Below are 20,749 nucleotides of genomic sequence, written 5' to 3' on the forward strand. Positions count from 1 at the left end.
CTGCGAACGCCAAGAAACTCCTGATTCAGGGCCTCATACTGGCGAGATTGGACTACTGCAACGCAATCTACCAGGGAGCTCCCGAAGCCACCCTCAACACCTTGCAGAAAGTCCAAAATGCCGCAGCCCGCCTGCTCACTGGCACACCTGCAAGATCCTCGGCTAAGCCAGCCCTCAAGTTACTTCACTGGCTCCCAGTGAGAGAAAGAGTTGCCTTCAAGGCTCTCTGTCTTGCCCATAAAACCCTTAACAACAACGGCCCCCCTCTCCTCAAGGAATTCATTATCCCTTACAAAGCGAATAGGGCCCTCCGATCCAGTGATGAAAATCTCATCACAGTCCCCAGAGTTAAAAAAGCCAGGGCCGGTGGCCGCCGCTTCTCGGTCCACACGGCCAAACACTGGAACAACCTCCCACGAAGACTGAGGACAGAACCCAATCTCTTCCAGTTCAGGAAAACTCTAAAGACCCTCCTTTTTCCTCAATCATAACACCCTCCCCGGCTGAAACCAATGGAGTCTTGGGTTTAGCGCTGGGATGCTCTAGGGTTACTACGCGCTCTACAAAACCTTTAAAATAAATAAATAAATAAATCACACAAACCATAGTACATGGTACTGATGCAATTGTAGTCTACTGTCTGCAAACATAACACCATTTGCAAGCACAAACAACTATGTTTGTCACAAAAACAGATCATCTGAGAATATGTTTTGTTGCAGGATGACCATTTGATGTGTGCAAACAGACAAAGCACACCTCAATGTGGAGCATCAGTGTATTCAAATTATACAACCTTGCACCTTAACATAAACTGTATTTACATCACACAGTAGCAGAATGGGCACAAGTACAAACAAATGATCATCAGATCAGAAGCAAGTGTGGTCCAGGGAGTTCCACAACTGATCACTGTTGGAGTATGGCACAGCATCATGGGCCTGGTGTGGTCACGACTCTGCAGTTGACATGGTGAATGATCCTGTTAAATAGTAGCATAGAAAAGTGTTACACGCTCAGGAATGATGTTGCTTAATGTTACTAAATGTATCAGCTAAAGCATGCAAATGTCTGTGTGAACACAAGCTAGTAGTGAGTGTAGCATTGCCCATGTCACATGCAAAATGTGTTTAAGCAACTCAGTACAAACCTATTGAATAATAACATACACTTAGCAGCATACATACACATAGGACACCAGCAACACACAAGCAAACATTTTGGGGTTGCACCTTTCATTGAATACTCACATTTACACAAAGAAGTTGCAGATAAGGTCTTGTCTCACATCCCCAACATCATACATGGCATCATGTCCCAATCCTGGATCCTCCATTGCAAGTGGCTGCTGTTCTCTGTCATCCAATATCACTGGAATTTCCTTACGGATTGCAAGGTTGTGGAGCATGCATGCGGCTGTAATAATCTTGCTCACCTTCAGGGGGCTATATTGTAGTGCTCCTCCTGTGCGATCCAGACACCGGAACCTTGTCTTCAGGAGACCAAATGTATTTTCAACCACTCGCCTGCTATGACCCTGTGCCTCATTGAATCACACGTCTGCAGGGGTGACTGGGTTGCACAGAGGGACCAGCAACCAGGGAAGGTTTGGGTATCCAGATTCACCTACATAAAACACAGATAAAAAGTTCATTTGTCAGACAACAGATCACTCACTGACATGCAATCAACACACACTAAAACATACACATGACACATCACCTACCAACAATCCAGGCATGGTCAGGTTGCAGCTGGGACATCATATGGGGGGGCGATGCTGTTCCTCAGTATGTAAGCATCATGTGCTGAGCCAGCGAAATGTGCACAGACGTGGGATATAAACATGTCTGACAAATTGAAAAATGAAACGAAGGGGTTGAACGCGCACAAGCGGTTTGTTGAGGTATAACAACTCCGCTTTCGTGCGCAACCACACTGACGCGGGAGGCAAGAAAGATATTTCACCCGACAACAGAACAGAAGCGATTTCCCCTGATGAAGGGCCAACGTCAAGCCCGAAATGCCTTGGGATCATTCTTTAACTTTGTTGGCAAATTGCAAAGGATGGCTCTTCTAAACTGAAAGAAGCCCATACATCTTTATGGAAAAAATAAAGATTTGATACAACTGAAATTATCATATCAAAATTGTTTGTCTACAGTGGAATCAGATTTTGAATATCGCTTTTGTGATTCTTTTACAACTGTGCCCAGAGGGACATTCCCTCAGTGTAGAGAACGCATTATATCTAGTTGATATCAACATGTCTGCCTAACACACCACCTGGACATTGATGGAGTGAAAGTGCTTCCTGTTGCGGTACACCTGTTCATTGTCCGCGGGTGGTAACAAAGCAGTATGGGTTCCATCAATTGTGCCAATGACGTGGGGAATATGTCCCAAGGCGTAGAACTCGTCCTTGATGTCAGCTAACTCTCCTGGTGTGGGGAACTTGATGTATTGATCCAGGCTACGGAGCAATGCCTCCAACACATCACGCAGGACACAGCTCAATATAGTCTGTGACATGCCACCAAATGTTGCCACAATATACTGGAAAGAACCAGTAGCAAAGTAATATAAGGAGGCCATGACCTTGACCTTTGGGGTCAGTGCAGTTGGATATGTGCAACCAGGAATCAAATCTGGTGGTTAGCCAACTGTTCTATTATTGCCCTGGTGAAATGATATTTTCGGATTTGGTCACGTTCCTCCAAGGTCTGCAGGTCTGGGAAGGGCCTGAAGACGGTTGGTCATCTGCGATACCTATGTGTAGAGTGTAAACCAAATTGTCATCAGCTACAAAGGTAACGTGCCTCGATACAAACAGAACATGAAAAGTTGACCACAAAAAAATAGGAAGCAACAACTGTAACACATGTATTAAGTAGTATGGTTGATCATAGATACATATCAGAGCATTATGACCCTTGCCAAATATTTTATCATGGTATGGTCACACAGTATCTTGTGTGCCATACTGACAAAGTCACTAATGCTCATCACCGGTCTAGTCAATCAGGCTTCTCATAATAAACTAAGCAACACAATATAAGCTGACATATAGGAGTGTGACAACAATCACATGGTTAAAATGTACACATATAAGGATTATGATTTGACAGACATGTCAAATCACCACATACCTACAGTGTCCCACTCTGGAAACTATGCACACTGCTGTCCAAGTTGGACACTGTCATGTTTTCTGGTCAGCATCATACATACAATTACATACGAAGACCATTATTGTTATTTGGATTTACATATATGATGCCTTCATACACTTGAATCAGGTACAACAAAGATACACTGGAAAAACACCCAACACACACACACACATCATTTGTTTGGGGGCATCTTGTCACAGTCTAATCATTCAAATATAAATGCTTGGCCCATGAATCACACACATTTATTACTAGGCATGAATCACACTAATTGCACTCTGGGTTACAGACTCACCTAATGCCGTGATGATATTAATTTATGGACTTGTACATGCCCATGGAGTCATTGGCACTGTGACACAGCCCAGATTAGAAATTATATATGCTAACAAAAATAGTTTTTTAGTAGCCACAATTAGAGTGCGTCATGTGTCCCTCAGATTAGGCTCCTCATGGGTATGTGAACTATGCACATAAAGGTCCATTTTAGTTTGACAAACCATGAATATACACATTAATTGATCAACAATTACAACTATCACAGTACTTTCTGCACTGCAGAATGAAAATTCAAAGGACGTGGAATCCGCATGCGAAACGATTCGGTCACAGCCATTGAATGTTGGTCGTTATGGCGACCGACGCGGATGATTTTGCAAAGGACTCGGTAGCCGCATCCGAAACAATTCGGTCAACGCCATTGGATATTGGTCATTATGGTGACTGACGCGGGTGAGTATTCAAAGGACGGGGTAGCTGCATCTGAAACAATTTGGTCACATCCATTGGATGTTGGTCGGTATGGTGACCGACATGGGTGAGTATTCAAACGATGCGGTAGACGCATCTGAAATGATTCGGTCACAGCCATTGGATGTTAGTTGTTTTGGTGACCGACGCACATCACCATTCTAATCGTCATCACGTGGGAACAGACTTGGTAACCTCCCATAAACAATGTATTGAAAACACTGGCGGTCTGACGAAGAGTTTTTGAACGTCATGGCAGGCATGTCATTTGCAAGCAATGCAATGCATTGGACCGAATCGTATTATGCGACCGACGCAAACCTATCACTTTAGCAACATGGATTTGAGCCCGCCTCTATTGTTTAGATATAAGTCTGTGTGTACCGTAGAGACTTCAATTGCCTGCACTGCCTGCATCATTCCTGCACCTCCCTATCTCTCTGCTGCTGTTACCTCATCCTCTGGGAGCTACCTACCATGGCACGTACAGTAGACAGGGCACCAACATTCAGAAAGGAGGAGAACCAGACCCTGTTGGACACCCCCCTGCCACTGTACAGCCAGCTGTATGGCAAACTAGAGGAATAGGTGAGTGATGGTCACACTGCATTTTCATTGGACACGTGCAATCACCATGCTATAGTACCATAAGGAATCTAATTGGCAAGCATGTCAAATCATATCTGTGTGTTCAAAAATGAGTAGATAACTGTTGTGAGCAGGTACCCTGTAGTAGAAGTGTGTGTACTGGGGTTAACATGCAATCACTGTTCTCATGTGATGGAGTTATCATTGAATCAAGGGCATCTGCACAGAATGCCATGGGGCCGATTCACAGAACTAATCTGAGACAAAATCCTAAACTTACTACTTTTGGTATACACAGAAGGCATTTAGTGGTAGTAAAGTTAGGATTTTGTCTTAAGTTTGACTTAACTTTGACTTAAGACAGACTTAAGACAAACTTAGGGGAGACTTAAGACAGACTTAAGACAGACTTAAGACAAAATCCTTACTACTACTAAATGCCTTCGGTGAATACCAAAAGTAGTAAGTTTAGGATTTTGTCTCAGATTACTTCTGTGAATCGGGCCCCATATGCCCAGCCCTTATATGGTTGACAAACTGATTAACGCATTAACAGTGTGTATGGGTGTCTGACTCAGAAACATGTTGCATGTGTACTAAGGTTCTGTCACCATGTCATCCTTACAGGTCAACGTCCATGAGAAGGCCAGGACTTGGAGGACCATCACCAAGAAGGTGCGCTCCGTGGGGTTGGAGCATCGGCGCATCCGTCATTCCCGCAAGAGGTGGCATGACATTCGTGGTTGGGCCAAGAAGATGACAGAGGTCCAGCTGGGCCTGTCACGTTCTGTCAATAAGGGCGGGCCCCGTACACTGACCCCCCCCCATGCTCTGCATCTTAGAAGTGGTCTTCCCTGACCTGGATGGGCAGTTGAAGGCAAGACAGCACCAAGGAGGGGGTGAGTGGGTACCTTTTTGCACACCTTTGTGAAACATGCATGCTACAGTACCTTAGCTTTGCTGACCCTTTTACTGGTTATAACTCAGCCAAACCCAAAGAACCATTTTGTAGGATGCATGTGCACAGGGATAGATAGATGTACAGTTATGCCCCTTTCATCAGGGAGATGTGAGTCAGTCATGCTCATGGGAGTGACCTTTGTGCCATGTCCATGTGAGCACCACAAAGCAGAAAAAAATGTGCATAGCTGTACGCTTCTGGAGTAATGCAAATGCACAACATGAACCAGAACATTAACTAATTTATGACCTGTTCTCATTGTGCTTTCCACAAAAGTGTGAAGCATGTTGCTATTATAGCAAACAAGTGTGAATAGGCCATGCTATGCATTTCTGCTGCAGGGGACATAAAGATTGAGGTCTTTGTGAGTTTTGCTTGCTCATTGTGCCACTGTTAGGTCCCAGACATGCTGTTCAGTGTTATCAAATGTATCACATGGGCCAATTACATGTATGCTAACGGTCTTCTGTCACACTGGCCTGTCCCATGATTGTATGTAAGGTTCTATTTAATCCATTCACAGTAGTGAGTCCATGTGTCTGACTGTGTAACAGTGACAACACATGCCATTCACCGACACATACAGGTGGTACCTGCATGAAACATGACTACAAATGTGAGGTCTGATGTTAGATACACATTCACAACAGTAGCCATGTGAGTATCTGCTGTTGACTATACATACTTTATGCTTTGTTAACCATGTGTATGATGTATCACTGTCAGCCTGAGAGGTGTGGAATATGCATTGTTCTGAAGAGAATCAACAAAATGATTTGGGAAAGAAGAGCATTGTAATCTTTAGGAAGTGTGCAATATGTGTAATGGAAGTTTAGAACATTGAGACTTGGGCCCTACATATGGGGTCCTCGGTGGTCTAGACAGGATTAGGACACAGTGTTGACTGAACACATGAAGGGTGTAGGTGCAGCACTGATAGTCTGTACAGCGAGTGCACCCAGACGGGCTTTTGGCATGGTGTACCTCCATTAGCATCATAAATTTGCAGTAATCGGACTTGGAAGTATGTATACCATTGTTCACATCTGTTTTTGGTGAGCTATTTACAATGTGCACAACATTCACATTCATCCTCATGACACTGTACATAGATGACACAAGACAGTGGGCCATGTACCTGTCAACCTTGTTATGTCGACTACCTTGGTAAATCCTCAATCAGTCAGATGTGTGACCTGACAGTAGAGTGTCTAAATTTCAGGACAAATGAGCCCAATCACTGTTTTCTGTGTGATACGACTCATGCAATGAGTACACAAGCTTTAAGTCGGACAAGGATGTCATTTGACCTGTGACAATGTAGCCAATGTTTCACTATTTGAAGTGGCAGATGATACTGATTTGGTGCATAGAAATTTTCCAGTGGCGACAATGAAGGTTTTTAACCCTATGACGGTGCAGGATACCTTGAACCTGCTAACTTGTGCAAAATCCGGCTCACTTCTGGATCCATGCCCTCTGAAAATTATTAAACTGGCCCCTGTCTCCATTGCATGCTGTCTTACCACTATTTTTAACGGTATGTATGAAGATAGACTCTTCCCTAAACTTTGGAAGATGGCTTCCATTTTACCTCTTTAAAAAAGCCCAGCCTTGACCCTAGTGTTCCTAACAATTTTCAGCCAAATGTCCCACCTCCCTCTTCCCGCAAAGATTGTGGAAAAGGCCATGAATAGACAACTCAGCTCATTCCTGAAGAATGCACAAGTGCTGGACCCCTCCCAACACGGTTTTAGAGAGGGATATAGCACTGATAGAAGCCAGAGAGTAGCATTGGGGAAATCGCAATCTAAACCCTTCTCACTGCCATGTGGCGTCCCGCAGGGGTCGTCCCTGAGCCCGACCCTTTTTAATATATATGTTTCATCCTTGGCATCAGTCATTAGGGTTTTTGGGTTCGGGATCACCTCTTATGCGCACGATACCCAAATTGTGGTAGCACTACTGCCTGGCAAAGAAGAAACCGGACTGGATTGCCGTTTCCAGTCTTGCATGGAAAAAGTTGGACGATGGATGGCAGGGAATTGCCTGAGGCTAAACTCGGATAAAACCGAGGTGATGCTGTTTGGTAACAACCCCAGTTTTTGGACCCCTTCATGGTGGCCGTCCTCAATGGGGTCTCTGCCCATTCCATCAAAAAAAAATAAAGAATTTGGGGATACTGTTAGATGAAAAACTGACCATGGGAGCTCAGGTTAATACGGTTGTCTCCAAAACATGGTACGTTTTAAGAATAGTGAGGAAAGTACTAAACCTCCTTCCGCTGGACGGTCGCAAAACAGTGGTCACGGCCTTGGTGCTATCAAGACTGGACTATTGCAACAGTTTATACTTGAACATCCAACAAAAGCTGTTGCACAAGCTCCAGATGCTCCAAAATGCCGCAGCTAGACTACACACAGGTAAGCTGATTGGACAGTGGGTACACAGACGTGTGATGTATCAGTCTGCCATGCAGATGCCACTGGAGTCAGTGTCACATTCATACTCTTAGTTGCCACACAGGGCATTATGTCGATTGTTAATTGTGAGGCCTAACTGCAGGTGTGTTTACAAAGATTGATATTGCATGTGAAGAGATGGCGCACACAGGGTAGAGGTGAGTGAGGCTGGTATTACAAACTTTCATTCGTAGTGGCGCTCCTATTCGAAGGGGGCTGGATAAATATTGAGAATGTCTGAGAGTGTGAGGTATAAGTTGGCTCCATAGACAGTTATTGTGTATGGGATGTAGAGTGTACACATTGTCACAATGTGCGTGCATTAAATGTGGAGGTGTGATTCAGTGTATGCAAGCTTGTTAACTTGCTTTCATCCTGAGCAAGGTATGGTAGGAATTGGTAGTCCTGATATGGGCATATTCAGATAGACAAGGTTAGATTATTGCAGGTGAAGATAGCTGTAGTCTGTGTCACTATTGAGAGATATAACTGTAACAGTGCATTTTTGATGAGTGTGGTTAGTTGTTACTGTGAATGAGTCCATGGTGTCATTTGGCATGGAAGTCATGTGTGGATGTCACTGGGCCACTGTGAGACAAGGTTAAACTTGTCATATGTGACAGTGCGTATAAGTGTATGTGAAGGTATTTACACCAGGTGTGTAATTTTGGGTGCTGAATGTGGAAATGTGAGGTGTTGTATAGTTGATGTCTGTTGTGTTTGGATCTGTGGAGGAATCTTTTTTAGCAGTAACTAGCTGTAGAACTTGAGCTGAGTTGGGTGGGTATATGTTGATGGGCAAATGACTGAAAACATATTGCTTGTTGTGAGATGTGGTGATGTGTTCAGTGTGCATATCAGAGTGGGCTGGGATGATGAGTACAGTACATTGTGTTCATGTCATGTATGTGGGAGCTGTGGTGTACACAGTGATGAAGAGTGGTGCTGCAAAAGTAGCTGTGGATGTGGGAAGGGCAGCACAAAAGTGATTGTGGAGCAGACATGCTTTTCTATCTATCTGCACCAGAGTGGGCTTCTTACGTGCTTGTGTATATGTTAGGTTTGAGAGATGAGCATGTACTTTGGAGTATATGTGTGAGGGCTCATACCTGCACAAGATGAGTTCATGTAGGCCTTGTGGTTATGTTGTAATGTACATATGTGTGTATTGTGTGTATGCTAGTATGGAATAACATTAGCCAGAGTGAATATGTAGATGTGTGATGTGTTTGCTTCAGCTTGCTGTCTGCCAATGTTTGTTCTTGACTGATTATTGTGATGGCCACTTTTAGTACACTGGCATGTGCAAAACCTATTGACATCACAGGACAAGTGACCTCCACCTAGGCTTGCTTTGTCTGAGTTGTGTGCATTAGTGTTGAGTTGCCCTTCATAGGTAGTTATGGTCACTGATTTATCATTCATGCCCTTGAATAAATCCCTGGAATGGAGGTGGTGATTGCTTCTAATGTTATGTTATGATGCAGGAATGTTGGATAGCAGTCGATTGCTTAGACTATTGCCCCCTCAAATGTATAGTCATGGATGTGTGTTGTTGTGCCACGTAGGTGCACACAACTCCATAAACGCATCCCCACACTTACCAGTCGACCTCACTCACATGTGTATACCTCACATTCTAACTTTGAATGGCCAAGGTGTGTGGGCACCAGGGGAGTGGACTCATTGTGATGATATCTCTGGTTGTGCTGCGGACAACACTTTGCACTGTGATCAACATCACATATGACACTGGAACTGTACTCCCAGTTCCATAGGTGTTGGCATTGACAATAATTTGGAATGGGTTTGAGTGTACCCACCTGATGCTGACATTCCCTCATTGATCATACACAACATGCTATGGACCCATGTTTGGATTAGGATCACAATGATGCATGTGCACTCTGAAAGTAATTGACACACATTCTGTGATCCTTGCTTTCATGGTAGCCTCTGCGATTTCACCTGTCAAGGGAGGTTTCAATGACGCACATTGATGCTGATTAACGGGGGGGGGGGCCGTATTTTGAAATGGACAAATGTGAGTTGCCTCCCTGCAGGGCCCCTACATCCAATGCAAACTGACTGCACCTGCGGTGCCCTGATACTCATGGGTGGGTGGAGGAGATGACACTGCTTCTTGCAAGGCGTGCGATACAGGGCGCAAAGGTGAATATGCTTCAAAGTCTGGCCCCATCATCACTTTAACGTACAGCAGGTCAACGGACAGGATACTAGCACCACGTTGCTGTGGCCTTGTGGGGACTGGGGAAGTGAGTACTGATATTGGTGTGGTTTACAAAGTCCACAAAACAGTGACCCACAGCTGACCCTAGTGCACCAGCCCATCAAAGAATACCAAAATTGCCAGCAGGGCCAATCGAAGGATACGCTGCACACTTTCAGATTGGACTCAACACCCAGAGGGCTACATGGACTTTGTCTGCCCATCATGTGTGCTAGCCCAGACTGAGACAGCTTTGATGCACACACATACAGTCCTTGAGCTGCTGTAGGTGACTGGTCTGTTTTGTTTGCACATCACACCCAGAGTATTTCACAGGTTTTTAAGGGACTAATTATTGGATTATGAGACTCTGTTTGCTTTTTCACAGTTCCTAGAGCACTTGCATCTCGACTCAGCCCATCCCTCAAATTGCCCTGTTACTTTTGCTGCAACAGTAAGGGAAAGCATTTCGTGCTAAATGACTTTTGTGTTTGTTCATTTACCAATTCCTGCAGCATGTACTACACCTGTGGGTATTGGTGCACTTTGCATGTGCACCTGTTACATTGTTCATGTACACATTGCTAGGAGTATGTCTCCCACCAAACCCTAGATATGTATCTACTTTTAAGTGGGTATTTGCACCCAAACCCCAGATTTGCATCTACTTTTAAGGCGGTATTTCCCCCACACACCAGATTTACATCTACGTTTAATGGGGTATTTGTCCCAAAACCCTAAATTTGCATCTATTTTTAAGGGGGCATTTGTCCCACAACCCTACATTTTCATCTACTTTTGAGGGGGTATTTGGCACACTCCCCCCAGATTGGCTGTACATATCGGTGACAATTTGCCCCACCAACCCAAACCACATATTGCCTTTGCATTGCTGGGGGTATTTGCCACCCTACCCGGATTGGCTGTACATATCGGTGACTATTTGCCCCACAAACCACACATTGCCTATGCAATGCTTGGGGTATTTGCCACCCGCCCAGAATGGCTGTACATATTGGTAACTTATGTCTCTTAGTAAAAAGGCCCTGCCAAAACGTTAATTACGCCAGTGTAAGTTTAGTGTCTGTTTTGTGTGACAAAATGTACACATAGGGCCCGAGTACAATGAGGCTCAGAAAGCCACGAAACACAATTCGGAGGCTTCCCGAGCCTCATCTCGGTTTAAAAGCTGACAGCCTCATTACAATGGAGGCTGTCGGTTTTGAAATTGGCCGGACATTCTGGGTAGCTTCCGACTGGCCCAAGGAGCCCGTCTGCCAGTCAGAACTGACACATGACCCCTATGGACGGTTTTTTACGCCGTCCGGATTATGATGCTCGGTTTCCGACAGGCTTTCCATGCCAGGCTTTCTGATATGGAAAGCCTGTTGGAAACCGAGTTTGGGCCCCTAGCAGGGACCCCTTCTTCCTGCACCACAAACTCCCATACAGAAAAGGGATCTTGTGGCCGCACCATGTTGGACCCATCAAAATTAAGCAGCCAAGACCACCGACCGGAGGTCGGTCGGACCCGTATCCGCGACAGTGTCTTCCCGACATCGTAATAAGACCCTTATTGGCTGGGAGTACACCATTACTTCATGTTGCATATCAAAAATCCTGATGAGGGAAAATCGTTATGTGAGACCCACCGAAACAATGCAAGCTGCATCTTCCAAACAAAATTTAAATTAGATTTTTTTAGCATAAAACTACAATTCTGAACATAAGCAGCAGTTCTTCTAAGGTTTGCGACCACAGAAAATCAACTCAAGAATACATTTTCTGATTGAATTTTTGGCCTAAACGTCAGTTAAGGTAATTTTTTGAGTGTGCAACACATTTTTCTTTTCTACAATAGCAAAAAGAGAGTGCCATAGAGATAGGTAGCCTACTGTACACACAACACCAGCTTCCCCATCCTAGCCTGAGGCATCTTTTCTCTGCTTTGTTTGGTAAAGCGCCTTTTTTTTTGTATGCAGTCCCTGCTGCATCCACATTCTTGGCATATTTACTTATGGGAAAAATCAAGTAAGTTCAATGAAGTACTTTGCAAAGTTTATTAAATTTTCTTTTCTGACATTGCTGATTAACTGTGGTGGGTAAAGGGCAGTCTCATGTTTGTTCGCAGACACATTTTGTGTAAATCATATATATCTGTGAAAACCTTTCCTTGCAATACTACAAAGTTTTTTCTGGGAGAGGCCAGGGAGGAAGGTGCTTAAGGCATGAAAGGGCAATCAAATGTTTTTTTTTCAATTTCTTCTTTTTGGGTGGCCATATGGCAGTGACTATTTTGTGTAGAGAGTGTGTCTGTTTGTCATAGGCTGTAATTTTGTTTTTATTCTCCATGCCTCCTTCTTTGCTGGACATGCAGCGGTGAGCATTTTGTATAGCCAGTGGGTGTGTATGTATGTAAGTGTGTGTGTAGTGTGTGTATGCGTGTGTGCGTATGTGTGTGGACATTTTGTCTATGTTCTCTCGGCTCATTCTTTTCTGGGCATGTGGAGACCATTTTGTGTAACCAGTGAGTGAGTGATCGCCATTCTGTTATTGTTTACCATGCCTCCTTCTTCACTAGCCATGTGGTAGATCAGCTAGTTACCAACATTTTGTGCAGCCAGTTTGTATTTCAATCTTGTTATTCAATTTTTGAAAGCCGGGAATGAACCAGTTGGCCTTCTTGGAGTGTTGTTTGCCTGTTTCTTTCTTGAGGGGTGCCAGGGTGTTGGCGCATTTGGAGATCCATCGTTGGAGGTTGCACCCTGCGGTGTTGGCGTCTATAAGCGTTGGCAGAGTGGTGGTGTTGATGGAGTTGACGGGAAGTTCTTCGGTGGCCTTGATCAAGCTGCGATGGGGGGGCAATGATGGCGATGGTGTACGATGGGCGCGGTGAAAGCGTGATGTAAACAATGATGTCCGGTACAGGACAGTCCTGTGGTAAGGCTGTAGTTGAAGTACTCGCTGGTGGAGAAGATGTGCTCAAGCGTGTGTCAGGCTATGTGAGTTTGTACGATGACTAGCCACTTGAGTCCAATGTTGGTGAGGTTCCCCAGGAGGGGGTGGTACTCTGGTCACTGGGGATGTCCAAGGTGGAACTTGAGGTCTCTGAGTAGGATGTAGTCGGGGGATGGGAGATCCTGGGGTGTGATGAGGTCTACAATGTGATGTAGATGTGGGTGCCGTGGAGACTGGTGTTGGGGTTGGTCCGGATCTGGAAGTGGAGGTGTTCCATGGTCACCATCGGGTCATTAGAGTGTGTGGTCAGTTGCAGTATGTTTTTCAGGTAATGGCAATGCCTCCTCCTGGCCGCTCGGGGTAGTCCGTGTGGGTGAATTCGTAGCCGTCGTGGATGGTGATGGTGATGTCTGGTCTAGAGCAGAGATTGGTCCAGGTTTCCGTGAAGAAGGCAATGTCTGAAGAGGTGCCGTCGAAGAGGTTCCAGATTTCTGTTGCGCGTTTGTGGAGAGATACCACTTTGAGGATGATGCAGTTGACCCGCTCGGCTGCGCAGTTGGTCAGCTGGGCGACAGGCACAGGGTGCAAGAGAATTCTATAGTGTTGCTAGATGGCAGGCAGTGTGGCATCCAGGGTTGATGGCGAGGAGGGTGCTGGCGTTGTAGCGGTGGAGTGTCCGAGAGGAAGGGTCCTTGGTGCTGGGCGCAATCCAGGGTCAGACAGACGCAGATGGGCTTTCCTTTGGAGCACCAGTAGTACACTCGCTGCGCATGGCTGCATGGTGGCCACCATTATGTAGTACTGCGGGGGGGTCTGGACAGCTGGGAGGCAGGAAACATGGAAAAGGACACTGGAGTGGGCAGGGACACAGGGTGCAGAGAGGGTTGAAAATATATATTTTTAATATTCTTACCTCGAGGCTGGGTCCTGGTGTCTTCTGTGCTCCTGCTTTCCTTAGTCTGCTTCCTGGACCAGGAAGCAGGCAGCAGGCAGCCAGGCCCCCTCCCCTGAGCCAATCACAATTCTGTAATGCTGCGTTGTGATTGTTCTTGAGCGCTGTGACAAGGCGTTCGGCCAGGGGCTGGAGGGGTGTGCATGTTCACCATGCAGGCTGTAATGCAACATACATTGCGAACAGGGAGCTGCACATGACTGCTTTGGGGGGCCTGAGAGGACCGACCAAACAGTAATTGCGCACTTGAGTGGGCATACCACTCCGCCCCTGCCCTGCTCCGTGAGTAGAGCAGCCCCAGCAAAGGAAACATAGCATGAGTACATCAGAAAGTTATCATCATGTAATGTTTCTCTTCTTGCACCGCTTGAAAGCAGTGAGGCGATGCTCTTCCACCATAGCGGATGAGCCGCCACTGGGGTTGTGTCACCCACAGGTGCTAGGCCTGGGCCCGACTTGACCCCTGGGCCTCCTCCGCTACCTGTACCAACTTCTCCTCGCCTGGACATTGACACCGTGGCGCAATCCGCTGCACTCTCTCCAAATCTATGACTCAGCCAGCAGGAACCTCAGCCAGGTGGGATTCCACAAGCCTAGGTACAGCAGTTGCCGCTAAATCTGCTGGGAAACCTCCCGATGCAGGTGATGCAACAGGGCCACCTTAAGTGTGAAGTTGCAGTGCGCCAGCCACAAACGTTCGGAAAGCTCACGGGCCTCACCCTCCACAGCATCCGGCCAGCGCACCATTCTCCCGCCTGTGATGCAGAGAAGCGCAGCCCACCATTGGTGATCTCCTCCGTGCACCCCGGTGTTGTGGTGGTGTGTGGTATGTGATGTAGACCTCCCTATGTTGGTGCTCAGGAGTGCCTCTACCGTCCACAGCTCCAAGGGGCACCAGGCGGTCTTCTCACACAGGTCAGCAACGTTTCTCCATGCGACCTGGCACCAGGTAAGGTCGATCACCAAAGCCTCAATGTCTACTGCCATGGCCCAGGAACTCTATAGCACCTCCGCATCCCACTCCGGGTCCCAGACGCAGTCCCAGCGAGGCCCCCAGGCCCCGGGGACTGTCCTCGCTTTCAAGGTTTTGGATGCCATGGTGTTGCAAGGAGTGCGCAATGATAAGTGATGCATCACTAGTTTTGCCCAGCGATGCACCTCTTTTCATGATTGTAGCCCAGAATTTCCTCTTCCCCTGGGACATTGGCTGGTCATCTTGGCTGTTGGGGGACTTGGGAGGGTTGTTGGCCTGTGCTGTACTTGGCCCTGGCTGCTCCATTCTGCATTCCATTGGTTTTGTTTCCAATTTTTCTATTGGAGGTGGACTTATAGGCTATTTTTGCCTCTAGAGGCAAAAAAAGTCATGCTGGGCTGACTAACATGAGTTTTGCCACTAATGGGCCTTTTGTCAATTTTCACCTGCTAATGCCAGAATTTGTATCTCCTTCACGCTAGTGTTAGTGGCAGTTTTCTCCGCAGCTACCTGAAACTATTGCCATGTAGCAACGTATTGTAAATACATCGCTAATAGGGCAATAGTTTTTGGTCATAGGCCTCGTTAAGAAAATAGCCGCTAACTAACGCTAACGTTAGTTAGCGGCAGTTCTTGTACATATACCCCACATAGTTTATTGTAATTAATTGTTTGACACCAAAATGACAAAAATCAGTAGAACCAGAGTTATGAATTTGTAAAGATTTTAATAAAAATAGCACCAAAAAGCACAATCACCAACTATGGCTTCTGGACGAGTTGAACTAGGTCAAGTTCAGGCTGAGCACGATAAAGCGCAGGTTAGCCACAGTCACCAGGTTACGCTCACTGAAGTTTTACCTTCTCAAATTTGTGGCAAGAGTCCTTTTCTCGGTGGAGGGGGCTGCATGGAGAAGGGAGAATCTTGTGGGAGGCTGCCGCATTCTATGAAGAGCAGCCCAGGCATTGTGGAGGGCACTGCAGGAGCTTCACATTGGTGGTCCCCACAAGCGGTTGATGCTGTAGCGCAAAGGGTCAAGATGAGGGAGCTTCGTGTTGGATCGCGGTGTGAGAGGTGAGGTCTTGTTGTAAACAGGCCCATCTGCTGTCATAAGGAGCCCAAAAGCTTGACTACAGCACTTTGAGCCACACCAATGGTCCAGTACCTGAGGGGCACCACTTAGGGATCAGGACCTCACTCCAGCTGGGTATAGGGGCTGGTGCAGAATGTTGAGGAGCCTTTTATGCCCCTGAGGCTCACTCTAGTGTCCTGGGTTCGAGGTTGAAGTTGCAGTTCCAGTTCTTCTTTCCCAGGCAAGAGATCATCAGGGAAGAAAGCAAGCAATTCAGAAATGCAGCAGGTTAGCAGCATAGCAGAATGGGAGTCCTTTCAGCAGCACAGCAGTCCTTCTGGTAGAGTATCAACAGGATCAGAAGTGTACTGAAGAGTTGGTGTCTGAGATTCTACTTTCACACCCTGGTGACCTGGTTCTGGAAGGTAGGAGCAGCTTCTAGACAGTGGCTTTGAAGTGCATGGAGTTTCCTGCCTGCCCTGCCCTTGCTCCAAGCTGGCTGCAGTGACAATATGGGATTGCTAGGGCCTTTTTTGTGAAGGCAGAGTACATGCTATTCAGTCGCAAGTGGGGCTGTAATCAGTTACACCTCCGCATCCTGCCAGCAGATTGCCCATTTAGGCACACCTAATCCCTCTATTGTATGAGGAAGAATTCACAAAGTCTAACTGTCAGTTAGACCCAGTCATGTGACCCACGATAGTCTACAAACAGAAAAGGGCTAAGGGAAGGAAAAGGCCAACATTCTAAAAGTGGCATTTTTAAAATTATAATGAAAACTTCAACTTTACCATCAAAGATGGTTCATAATTACAATTTCATGGACGCCAAACTTGATATATCCACCTACTCCCAATCGAAAAGCTTATTAAATGTAATAAGAAATTCCTAATGTTATCTTATGGGAGGGGTAGGCCGCACACTAGTGAAAAACGAATTTGGAAGGTTTTTACTACCAGGACATGTAAAACTTGAAAGTATATATCCAACCTTTCAATTACACAGCAACCTGCTCTCTGAGCTGTCCAGGGCTTATCCTAGGGATGACTTATATGTATTAACCCCTTCGCTGCTAAGCCGTTTCCCTCCCTATGCTAAGCCTTTTTTTGGCTTTTTGGGGTAGTTTGTGCTTAGGTCCCTGTAACTTTTTGACCACATAAGGTATCCACACCAAATTTGCGTCCTTCTCTTCCATCATGGGGATTCTAAAGGTATCCGGGGTTTGTGGATTCCCCTGGAGGGGACCCAGTAATTAGCCAAAATGAGCCAAATTTAGTTTTTGGGGGAAAAATGGTAAAAAAAGAGCTGCAAATCAAAGCATCTGTTTTTTTCCCTGCAAATGGTATCAACAAAGGGTTTGTGAGGCTGAAATCACCATTTTCCCAGCATTTAGGGACTGACAGACTTTTGTCAGAAAACCAACATTTTTATACAGTTTTGGCATTGTACTGGGACATAGCCTATTTTTGTTCTTTTTGTGCTTTCAACCTTCTAACAGTTAATGGTAGAAATGGGTATGAAAGCAATAATGGATCCTGGAAAGCTATACATTTTAGAAAAGTAGACATAATTATAAATTTAGCAAGGGGTAGTTTGTATAGATCCTTCAAGGTTTCTTTATAGAAACTAACAGTTGAATATAGGAAAAATTTAAAATTAGTTGAAAAAAATAGCCATTTGTACTAACGTTTTCACCTGTAACTTCTTCTAATCATGACAACTATTTGAAAGCAATATACCGTTACATCCGGTGGACCTTTTTGGTTGTGGGGATATATAGAACTTGTAGGTTCACCAAGAATCCAATTAACCCAGAGCCAATAACTGAGCAGCGTCTTGCAATGGTTTTTTATTATGTACCGGGTATATAGCAATTAATTTGGGAAAATATGTACATAGAAAAATCGGAATGAAAGACACCTATGTATTTCTGAAATTGGAACAAAATGTAAAGTTTAGAAACAGTAGATATTTGCACATTTCCAAAATTGTGAGTACCCATACTAGCATGAGAATTATAGGAAATTTTTCAAAGTGACTTCTTTTTTACACATTGTCTTTCATTTGGAAGGCAGATATGCATCAAAAGTCAATAGATAATAACACTTGCCCTACAATTCTGTGTTACCCTAAGTCTCCCGATAAATATGGTACCTCACTTGTGTGGGTAGGCCTAGTGCCCGCGACTGGAAATGGCTCAAAATGCAACATGGACTCACTAAGGGGTCTTTTTGGATGGTGGGTGAATCGCCACCGCCAGCCCGGCGGTGGCAATCCGCCCGCCATATGTCCCCAGTTTCCCCCGCCATATTATTATGGCGAGGGGCACCCCGGCAGATGGAAAGACCGTCCGCCGCTATTCCGCTAGTCGGATTGCCAGCCAAGCGGAAAAGGGAGTCAATATAGTATTAGCATGCCAGCCTTTCTATGGCGGAGACTGCGCCATGGAAAGGCATGCGGAGATAGGCATTGGGGGTCCGTTGTGGGCCCCCAGGGGAAGTGGGGTTTGGTGGTTGCACTGGGGGGGTACCTATGGTACCCCCCTACATTGACATACACTTGGTAGCAGGCAGTGCCTGCCACGTTGTGCATGCCAATGCACAACATACATATATTGCATTGTGACGGGTGCTGCTTACAGCACAGCCCGTCACAATGTAATATATGCTGGATGCAACCGCCAGGGTGGCGGTCGCACCCTACTTGCAAAAGCGGGACTGCCGCGCACCTCTGGCGGTGGCAGTCGGTCCCGTGTACCGTTACGGTGGCGGGCGGACTATGATGCCCTTAATTTTTACAGTGAAAACTGACCCTTTTTTTTGCTAAGTGCCTAGCTGTAGATTTTGAACCCTAGCTCTGCCGGCACCTAGGGAACCATAGCAAACATATACATTTTTGAAAACTTGACACCCAGGGGAATCCAGGATCGGGTGACTTGTCTGGCACTCACAAGGTTCTGTTACTCCCTAGCAAACCTCAACATTTGTAAAAAAAAAAACACATTTTCCTCATATTTCTGTGGTGGAAAGTTCTGCATTCTGCGTGGATCAACAAAATTCCACCCACCCTGCATTTCCAAAGTCTTCCAAGAAAATTGATACCTCATGTGTATGGGTAGTATAGTCCCAGCAGAAGGAAATGGACTAAACATAACGTGGACACACCACATTTTCACAGTGAAAACGGACCCTTTTTATGCAAAGTGCATAGCTGTAGATTTTGAACCCCAGCTCTGCCAGCACCTAGGGAAAACTTGCAAACCTATATATTTTTTAAAACTAGACACCCTGGGAAATCCAGGATGGGGTGACTTGCCTGGCTCACACCAGGTTCTGTTACCCAGAATCCTTTGCAAACCTCAAAATCTGTCTAAAAAAACCACATTTTCCTCACATTTCTGTGGTGGAAAATCTGCGTGGATCCACAAAATTCCACCCACCCCACATTCCACAAAGTCATCTGAGAAAAATGATACCTCACTTGTGTGGGTAAGCCTAGTGCCCGCGACAGGAAACAGCCCAAAATGCAACATTGACACACCATATTTTCACTGTGAAAACTGACCCCTTTTTTTGCAAAGTTCCTAGCTGTAGATTTTGAACCCTAGCTCTACCGGCACCTAGGGAAATATAGCAAATCTGTAAATTTTTGAAAACACTGGACCTGAAATGTGAGGAAAATGTGATTTTAAATTTTTTTTGGGGAGGTTTGCAAGGGATTCTGGGTAACAGAACCTGGTGAGCGCCAGACAAGTCACCCCATCCTAGATTCCCCAGGGTGTCTAGTTTTAAAAATATACAGGTTTGCTAGCTTTCCCTAGGGGCCGACAGAGTTAGGGTTCAAAATCTACAGCTAGGCACTTTGCAAAAAAAGGGTAAATTTTCATGTGAAAATGTGGTGTGTCCACATTGCATTTTGGGCCGTTTCCTGTCACGGGCACTAAACCTACCCACACAAGTGAGGTACCATATTTTTCAGAAGACTTTGGGGGAATGCGGGGTGTGTGGAATTTTCTGGATCCACACATATTCCAGTACTTCACACCACAGAAATGTGAGGAAAATGTGTTTTTTTGAAAAAGTTTGAGGTTTGCAAGGGTTTCTGGGTAACAGAATCTGGTGAGAGCCAGACAAGTCATCCCATCCTAGATTCCCCTGGGTGTCTTGTTTTCAAAAATGTACAGGTTTGCTATATTTCCCTAAGTGGCTGACTGCGCTGGGACCTAAAGTCCACAAGTAGGCACATCCTGAAAAAAAGTCAGTGCCTAGTGGGCTTCCTGCCACTCTGGGGAGGGGGGAAATCGGGGGCTATTGCCCCGGTATGCCCCCTAGGGGGCAGAACAACTGTGGCTATTGTTTTTGGGGGGGAGGCATTGGGATGCCATTTTGTGAAGCCCCCACCCCTACTAAAAAAAACACCAGCAAAATCGCTGGCGCGTTGCAGACTTTTTGCCCCTTCCCCCCGGAGCCAGATCAGGGGCTAGTGCCCCCATCTGCCTCCTGGGGGGGCACAGAGGCTGTGGCATCTTTTTGCGGGGCAACAAATGTAGGAGAAAGGCAAAAGGTGTGGGGATGACCCTGTAGAGAGGCTAGGTCCCACAAAAGTCAATGACAGAACCCACAGCTTGCA

General features: G+C 45.8%; 1 protein-coding gene across 7 annotated transcripts in view; it reads right to left on the minus strand.

Annotated features, from left to right (window-relative positions):
- LOC146809005 (sialic acid-binding Ig-like lectin 13) overlaps positions 1 to 20,749 on the minus strand; it is a 550,981-nt gene that overhangs the window by 474,131 nt on the left and 56,101 nt on the right. Inside the window, exon 1 of one of the 7 annotated variants that reach the window (XM_085615785.1) lies at positions 1,251 to 1,370. The exons of the other annotated variants lie outside the window; for them this stretch is intronic. The gene's annotated coding sequence lies outside the window, so the exon portion shown is untranslated. Of the gene's footprint in view, positions 1 to 1,250; positions 1,371 to 20,749 lie in introns of those variants that run through there. 7 annotated transcript variants of the gene reach the window in all.

Source organism: Triturus cristatus, chromosome 7, assembly GCF_964204655.1.
Source record: "Triturus cristatus chromosome 7, aTriCri1.1, whole genome shotgun sequence".
Classification (NCBI taxonomy): Eukaryota; Metazoa; Chordata; class Amphibia; order Caudata; family Salamandridae; genus Triturus; species Triturus cristatus.